The sequence below is a fragment of the Mus caroli genome, chromosome 19, assembly GCF_900094665.2.
Source record: "Mus caroli chromosome 19, CAROLI_EIJ_v1.1, whole genome shotgun sequence".
NCBI lineage: Eukaryota > Metazoa > Chordata > Mammalia > Rodentia > Muridae > Mus > Mus caroli.
This window is the reverse complement of record NC_034588.1, coordinates 29,231,087-29,239,748: the sequence shown is the minus strand read 5'-3', so window position 1 is coordinate 29,239,748 and position 8,662 is coordinate 29,231,087. Positions and strand designations below refer to the sequence as shown.

The 8,662-nt window shown below is 42.6% G+C and overlaps 1 protein-coding gene across 12 annotated transcripts in view; it reads left to right on the top strand.

The window, feature by feature from the left end:
- The window catches only part of Sgms1 (sphingomyelin synthase 1), a 264,312-nt gene that overhangs the window by 144,010 nt on the left and 111,640 nt on the right, over window positions 1–8,662 (top strand). For 11 of the 12 annotated variants that reach the window (XM_029472300.1, XM_021151328.2, XM_029472304.1 and 8 more), the window contains one exon: window positions 6,093–6,135. The exons of the other annotated variant lie outside the window; for it this stretch is intronic. The gene's annotated coding sequence lies outside the window, so the exon portion shown is untranslated. The remainder of the gene's footprint in view (window positions 1–6,092; window positions 6,136–8,662) is intronic. 12 annotated transcript variants of the gene reach the window in all.

The following is an 8,662-nucleotide window of genomic DNA, read 5'->3' as shown; positions in this document are numbered from 1 at the left end:
AAAAAAAAAAAAAAAAAAAAAAGCAATTCAACTTCCATCAAATTAGAGGCGTGGCTTCCATCAAACTAGAGGAGTGGCTTGTTGCCGAGGTCATTCCAGCAAGAAGGGGTACTGACACTTGAGCTTGTAAGTGTCTCAGTGAAAGCTGTAGGAACCAGAGGCATAGTCAGCCTCCAAAGGGTACCAAAGGGTACCACCTCCAAAGGGTGTCCACAGGGTACAACACTGGAAAGACCAGTGTTGATAAAGAAACCCCTTTAAGACTGTGAACAGAAGTTCCAGGAAAAAAGCCCAGCACATGTTAAAAGATTCTATGAGGCCAGTTGAATTTTGCAGTTCTTGGGCCAAATTATGTCGGACCCTTAGTAGTTGGGTCAAACTTAACGTGTTTATCAGGCAGATCCTTTTGTAATACAGTGACAGGCTTCATTGCGATTTCCTTTCATTAAATTGCACTGCGGCTACTCTAGAGCATGGTGTTTGGGGTTGGCTGATTTCATCTTCCTGGGCGATGGTCATTCATATTGGGTCCTGGAACATGAGAACTGTATTTCCTTTGTTCAAGAAGATCCTGCTCATTGTCCCCATCAGTGAACCACAGGAGTATTTGTCCCCTTAGGCTTAGCTCATGGGTCCGGATGAGGCCCATAACAGGACAGTTGTGTTTGCTGATGTCCGCTTTCCTCAGTGGTGTCAGCTGTCATCTCTGTGTAACTCTACCCTTAGCCCAGGGAAATGATGAAGTGCCTGTCTTTCCTGGAACTTGGTCACTCCGGGGGTCACACCCCAAACTGCATTGCTGGCAGGCGCTTGTCAATTCTCTGTCATTCAGTTGCGCTTATTTCACCCTTTCATGGAACATAGTTGCTTTTACTCTTTCCTTTAGCTCACAGTCTTTCTCTCTTCTCTCTGGAATGCAGGCCCCTGCCCCACCCCACCCTCCACTGGCCCCAAATCATCTCCTTCCTCTCATTTTAGCAGATTATAGTATATAGCTCTGCCTTCCTCCTAGGGCACCTCTGCTCACAAAGCCCTCTAGTCAGCTCTTCTTTACTGAGGAGTAGAAGGAAGGGGGAAGCCTGTGTGTGTCAGAGACAAGCTGAGAAGGGCTGAGCTGCCAGAGCTCTTGAGGAAGTTTTTTAGTTTCTTTTACAACCCAGCCCAGTCCCTCAGAGAAGAGCACACTCTCTTCCCCAGGAGAAGCCTGGAACTCTAGGAATGCTGACAATTTCAGGAATTCCAGGAAAGCTTGGGAGTGTACATCCAGTTCACCCATTTGGTTTCTTGGTTAGTCTCTCACAGCCAAGGCCATGCACCAAAGCTGAGATGTAAGTACTCCTTAAGGACACTGGAAAGCTCTCCCTGTGAAGTGGGCTGACACCAGCTCTAGGTGCTGGCAACAGAAAGCCTTTGAATTGAATGGGGCTAGCACAGTGGTTCTCAACCTGTGGATCTTGATCCATTTGGTGGGGGAAGGGTGTCACATATCAGATATCCTGCATATCAGTTATTTACATTATAGTTAATAACTGTAGAAAAACTACAGTTATGAAGTAGCAATGAAAATAAGTTTTATGGTTGGGGGTCACCAGAACATGAAGAAGTATACTAAAGGGTGGTAGCAATAGGAAGGTGGAGAACCACTGTTCTAGAGAGAGACTATACTTTTTAGCCCCCAGAGTCAGATATTATGCCTCTGACACATTTCAGCACGTTATAAGAGATAGCAGGGATGTAGAGGCTGTTCTTCAAAGCCTCTTTACTCTTTAAAGCCAAATTCTTAGATTTCCATAATATACTGTTTGTAAGAAAGCCTTTTCAGGGTTGTTGTTGTTGTTGTTCTAATAAAATGTAGTCTTAGTGGGAAAATGTATCTAAATTGCTCTTATGCCATTACTGGTCTTTCTATATTATTCATGTTTAATTATATATCATCTCCCTCCAGGAACAAATAACTGAACTATGATTGGCTTGTGTCAGGCTTCAAAAGCAAAGCACACTGCTGCAGCTTCCACACCATGTGTGCTTGGTGCAGAGTTGTGACACAATGGTGCTCACTGTCTCTCAGGGCTGCTTCTGAGCAGCACTGCCTGTCAACAGCTGGCCAAAGGCTAGTGAATCAGATTGCCACTTTGCAACAAACAAACAAACAAACAACCCCCAAAACCCAGTAAACAAAAAACAATGTCGCATTCCTGATGAAAGAGATTTGAAAGGGCTGGCCCTACGAATGTAGACCGGGAGATTGTACAGCCTTTAAGTATGGCTGTACCAGGTTCTGAGGAATAGGAGACACCCCTGGGCCCCCAACATTTTTCTGCCTGTCACTGGGTTTGTGTCTAGACCAATTTCTACCTTACTTTTTTTTTTTTTTTTTTTTTTTTTTTTTTTTGGTTTTTTGAGACGGTTTCTCTGTGTAGTCCTGGCTGTCCTGGAACTCACTCTGTAGACCAGGCTGGCCTTTGCTTCCCAAGTGCTAGGATCAAAGGCATGCGCCACCACACCCGGCTTTCTACCTTACTTTTTAAAAATGTATTTTCTTTGAATTATAATTACATTTTCCCTTTCCTTTCTTCCAACCCCTCTCATGGGATCTCCCCATCAATGCTCACCCTCAAGTTCATGGTCTCTTTTTCTTCAGTTGTTTGCATGCCTGTGCGCACGCACACACACACGCCCACCCCTGATCATTCTGTGTAATGTTATTTGTATGTCTGTGATCTCAGGACTGACCACTTGGTGCTGGATGACCACTTATGGGGCTGCCCCCTCCGGAAGACCTTTTCTCCTGCTCTGTGCTGTTCCCAGTTGACTGTATTTTATTTTTCTAGGGTTGAGGCCTCATGAGCCTTTCCCCTCCCTGTTGGTCTATTGGTGTCATTGTTGTTTAGGTCTTGTTTAATTTCCCTTTTTAATTGGTCCCCAATTAAATGTTTAAAGTCCTAGCTGCAAGGATAATTGGGGATTTCCACTCTATAGACATTTGTCCACACTTGTCTGTTAGTTACCATGCTTGTCTAGTCCCAGAAAGGTCTTGTGTCTTCACAGAGCACCTCCACTGCAAAAGTAAGCCTGTGGCTTTGACTGTGCTTTCTATGCTGAGTACCACCATGCAAGGAAGCTCCCCAGGGCGCACGCACTGCCCTCCCTCACAGTTCAGCTTCTGCCCTCACAGTTCTGTTCCTTTATAAGGAGTGTTTCCAAGCCTCCTTTTCCTTTCTGTCCTCAAGCTCCTGGCTAACAAGACCCTTATTACCATTGCATAGAAGGAAGGGATACTAACATGCCTTCTTAAGATCAGAGTCCAAATAACGTGGAACTGGGAAATGAGAGTGTTATTGAATGTCCTGGGACAGACTCGGATGATGGGACGCTCATCACGAGGCTAGCACGTCATGGCCAGTGTTATAGCCCAAGTGGTCCAGCACACTTGACTTGGGATGCTTTTCCTCTCTGCTGTGACAGTGGAGAAGTTATGCAGCCTCTGAGCTGTCTACTGTCTACTAAACTGACGAGGTTGAGGTTTCTAGGCTCCCTCCAGCATCCACCCAGTTCTTGCAGGGATTGAATGTAAGGGCATGTCATGTGGCAGAATACAATTGGAGTTGAGGTACAATTTTATATTTATCATCAGGGATGCAGGAAGACCTTTAAAAACTCCTATCTTAGCTGGTCGTGGTGGCGCATGCCTTTAATCCCAGCACTCGGGAGGCAGAGACAGGCGGATTTCTGAGTTCGAGGCCAGCCTGGTCTACAAAATGAGTTCCAGGACAGCCAGAGAAACCCTGTCTCGAAAAACTAACAAAACAAAACAAAACAACAACAACAAAACAAAACAAAAACAAAAAAACCAAAAAAAAAAAAAAAAAACCCTCCTATCTTGGCTACAGTACAAACTGTCTTTAACAAGTAGCTACTGGGCTGGTGAGATGGCTCAGTGGGTAAGAGCATCCAACTGCTCTTCCGAAGGTCCGGAGTTCAAATCCCAGCAACCACATGGTGGCTCACAACCATCCGTAATGAGATCTGACTCCCTCTTCTGGTGTGTCTGAAGACAGCTGCAGTGTACTTATATATAAATAAATAAATCTTTAAAAAAAAAAAACAAAAAAACCAAAAACAAAAAAAACAAGTAGCTACTACTTTTTTCTCAAGTGGTATAATTGAAACTTCCCTTTTTTGAACTATGTTCCTGTTTTGACCCTGTTTTTTTTGAAATTACTTATTATCAAAAGGAAATATTGACAGAGGCTTGGCATGTTGTTCTCTGGGTAGCTGGTGGCATTTGTGTCCATCAGCAGCTGCCTGTGAGGGACACCGTGCTCTTCTGATGTCTCTCGTTGCAGAGAGTAAGAAGGCCACTTAACAGGTTTCTGAAGTACAGGTTGGGATGCGAAAGGTTTCTTTTGAAGGCTCTTCTCTGGGGTATAGATCGGTAAGTGCCTGCTTTCTGGACATGACCATTGGGTAATCTGTAAGGGCTGGATTCTGAATGATGTGTCTTCTGATTTTAGTGACTCCTGGGCAGGAACAGCGCATCAGACCCTAGATCCCATCCCACAGCTTCTTTCCTGTGAACACTCTCCTTTGTTTATAGCACCTGTGGCACGGTTGTCTCTTGGTTTCTGTGGCTGGGAGGGGACCAAAGCCAGACCTTTGCTCTGGGAATTGGCCGACCATGTGGGGTAGTGCATTAGGAACTTGGCCCAACTTCCACCACATACTGGTGAGGTTATCTTTACTTTATTGAGTTGTTTGTATACCTGCAAAGAGAAAACAGAACTCCCTTTGGCAGTCTCCTTTCTTCCTTCTTCCTCTTTCTCTGCCTGTTATCTTCATAGAGTCTGGCTTGGTAACTGAAAGACCCATTCCCTGCTTGTCTGTCAGGAACAACTTCCCTGACCTGAAGTCTCTGGAGACTTTGCCATTGACACCCATTAGCCAAAGTGCTTTTCTCACCAGCATGGCAGTGTCTTCCTGAATAGTATATATAAGCTATCAGCCAACTACCATTTCCTTTTTGTGGCCTTAAAATGTTTTATTTTGATCCAGTTCTGGGGATTCTCAGCCTCCCGCAATAACAGTGATCCCAAGTAACTTGGCCTCCAGGCAGGACCAATGTGTGGGGTTACAGTTAGGTTTGTTTGGTTTTCCTGTTTCTGTGTATGAGAGTAATTCAAGTGTATATTAATTTTAAAATGTGGTTTACTTAATGTATTTATTTTGAGACAGGGTCTCAGTTTGTGAGTCAGGTTGGTCTTAAACTCACTCTGTTACCTGAGCTGACCTCAGATTTAACAGTTCTCCTACTTAATTTTCTGAGTGTTGGATTAAAAATAAACATGATCCCCTGTGCCTGCCTGCCATGTTGTTGTTGTTTTTAAAAAGATATAATTTTATTTTTTATATGGTACATTGATTCACATGCATGTATTTTGTATGTCATTATTCACACATACATGATGAAAGGATCATACTTTATTTAGTTGAGACAATCTTTGATGAAGGGATGAAGCCTTTTGTTCAGTGAATTCATGGCTCTGTGCAGGATTTTTGATCACACACCTCTGTGTGCTCCTTGCTTATCTCGTTCAGCTGCTCTTGATTGTATTGTGATTAAAAGGAAAAGACAAACATCTTGCTGCCCTTTTCTGCCAGAGTTTTAATCATTATGGGTTAAAAACTGTACTGTCCCCCTGGATCTGTTTCTACAGTAAGCTAGCAGTTAATCTGAATCAAAGGGGGATACGCCATTAAGGTACAGGATTGGGAATCCAAGGATGTACCCTTAGGTGGTCCTGGTGCACAGCCTTTCCTAGCTCCAGGCATAGGCTTGCTCTGCCTATTGTCCAATCACAGGTTTATATCTGCATCAGGATAACCAAGGTGAAGCTGGCAGGGAGTCAAGAAAATCTATTTCACAATGGACAGACAACGAAGGGTAGTAATGGACTGTTAATTATGAGGGATAGTAATGACCAATGGACAGATAGTAAGGGTTGTAATGGTCTTATCTCTTTAAATTATTATTATAAGCAGCTCATTATGTGAAGGTTTAATTATGCACTTTATATGTTCTAATTTTCTCCTAGACTGGAAGAAAGACTGATGAAGAAAAGTAACAGCATGATTGAGGTAAATGGACGTTTAATTTTTTTATGCTCTAGTATTTATTTACTGTCTTCAGAGAAATCTAAAGCAATGATCATGGTCAACTTGCATATATAAAGGTTGCAGAGATTCAGCAGTAAACACATCCCACTTAATTAATTTAGCTGTGGGTGTATATTGAACATGCACTTACTTATTCAAAACATAAGCATTACTTTTGCCTAGCCCAGAGTAATTTTCTTCCAAGTATTTAATGGCATGAATTACATCATACTTTTCACTGTAAGAGTTGTGTTTCAGAGTGTTGGCTGCACTTCTCACAGCATGGTATAGTAGGTTAGCTGTTTGCCACCCAGACTTTTTGGACTTTTTGTATGGTGCTGGCACCTGAAACTTGAGTCCAGACTGCTAATGTCCATTTGTGTACTGTCAGGACAGTTGTTGGCATTATTCTTCAAGATAAGCATTGAGGACTGCCATGGGGAACAGTTCCTATTACTGCTTTTGGGAACTCAATATTTTTTCTCTTGTTTCCGTGCTCATTTTATTTTTCAAGCAGTTGCATACACATTGGTGTCTTAGTTAGGGTCACTGTGCTCTGCTGGAACTCCCATCACTAAAGACTTGGTGAGGAGTGGGTTTATATCAGCTTATACTTACATATCACTGTTCATAGTCTAGGGAAATCAGGACAGGACCTCAAATAGGGCAGGACTCTGGAGACAAGATCTGATGCTTAGGCCGTGGAGAGGTGATGCTTTCTTGCTTGCACTCCATGGCTTGTTCAGCCTGCTTTCTTATAGAACCCAGGATCACCAGTCTAGAGCTGGCCCCACCCACACTGAGCTGGCCTCTCTCTCATCACTCAGGAATTAAGAGCATACTTTACAGGCTTACCTAGAGTCTGATCTTAGGAAGGCATGTTCTTATTTAAGGCTCCTTCACTGAGGTCAAGTTATCTTCTGTTAAGTTGATATAAAACTATCCAGGACAAATGGTTAGTAGTTTCCCATGGCCCCTTTGACTGAGGGTAGACACTCTCAGCTCTTTTGGTTGTATTTTCTGGTATTCGTGTATCTCTCTGTCTCAAAACATAGAAAATGCGTTAAGTGTCACTTTAGTGGTTTCTTTAAAGACATTCGATTTCTGCCCTGCTTCCTGTTGAATGAAGATTTAAAGATGACCCATGACTGTTAGGGTTCACTTTTCCTTCCTGCTGTTCCCACCCCTTCTCTTTTCCTTCTCTTCTTCCACCACCTTCCTTTTGTTTTATTAGGAGTGGGGAGGGACTGTAGGCTGACACTGGCCTCAAACTCAAGAGTCCTTTGACCTCAGCCTCTAGGATTATTAGATATATACCATTATGCCCAGATCTCTGTTTGTCTCACTGCAATTATGTTATAGTGTGTGTATATGTATGCAAATATATATAATTTAAAGACCAATATGACCACACATAGTTTTGACTGAGCTCTGTGATGTTTGGTGGTGTGTTCCAGCCATGCTGAAGTTCTGAGGTTCCCAGCTGAGCCCTGCTCTCCACTTTCCCTCTCTCCTTTTCCTCTGCTTTTCCCCCCTCTCTTTCCCCTCCATTCCTTCCTCCCTCCATCCATCCCTCTTCTTCTTTGGCTTTGGAGTTTTTCACTTAGCCACTAAGTCTGACAAGTCTTCTGTGGACCCCCATTTCCTTCATGCATGGTTTTGAGCAGCATGCCCCTCTGTCTGCCCTTTTTGATTTCTCAGAGCTTGGTGATTACATTTAGATAATCCAGGGTAACCTCGCTATTCCCCTTTTGTTGTGATTTGAAAAAGATCAATCACATCATTTACGTCTATTGACCATATTTAGTATGAGGTAGGTAATGGCAATATACATCATGTTTCCTAAAAGGTCTGGAGACTTTTTTCATCTTGGTAAATTGTAACTTACCTATAGAGTAACAGGTCTTTCTCTTCCCAGCCCCTTTCTCTTTAAGCCTTATTAATGGAATCTGCTGTCTTTGAGACTGCTTACTTTCTAACAACCTGACCATGCATGCATGAAGCAGCACATAATAGAATCTTCTTTTTAAGGATTGAATAGTATTCCATTGATTATATAACCATGTTTTCCTTATCCATTTATTTAGGTAGTGCACATAGAGTATGGTGACTTCCATTTTTGGCAATTATTAAAATAGCCACGGTGAATATAGGTATGCAAATATCTCTTCAAAATCCTGTTTTCAGTCCTTTCAGATGTGTCCCATAAATGGAATTACTAGACCATATGGTAGTTTTCTGTTTAATTTTTAAAAAGAATTGTCTGTGTGTTCTTCATGCCAGTTGTAACATTTTATATTTCTAAGAGTGAACAAGGGTTCCAGTTTCTCCACAATCTTGTCTGAAGTGAGAATTTTTTTTTTTAAAATCACAGCAATAGAAGAGTGTTTTTGTTTTAATCTCAGATGTGGGATATGGGGCTGCTTCAGATTGTCCACAGCAGCTATGATTTGCCTCGTGCTCTAGTAGGGGTGTGCTTTTGACAGCTGCAGATAGTTTTTGTGAGCGT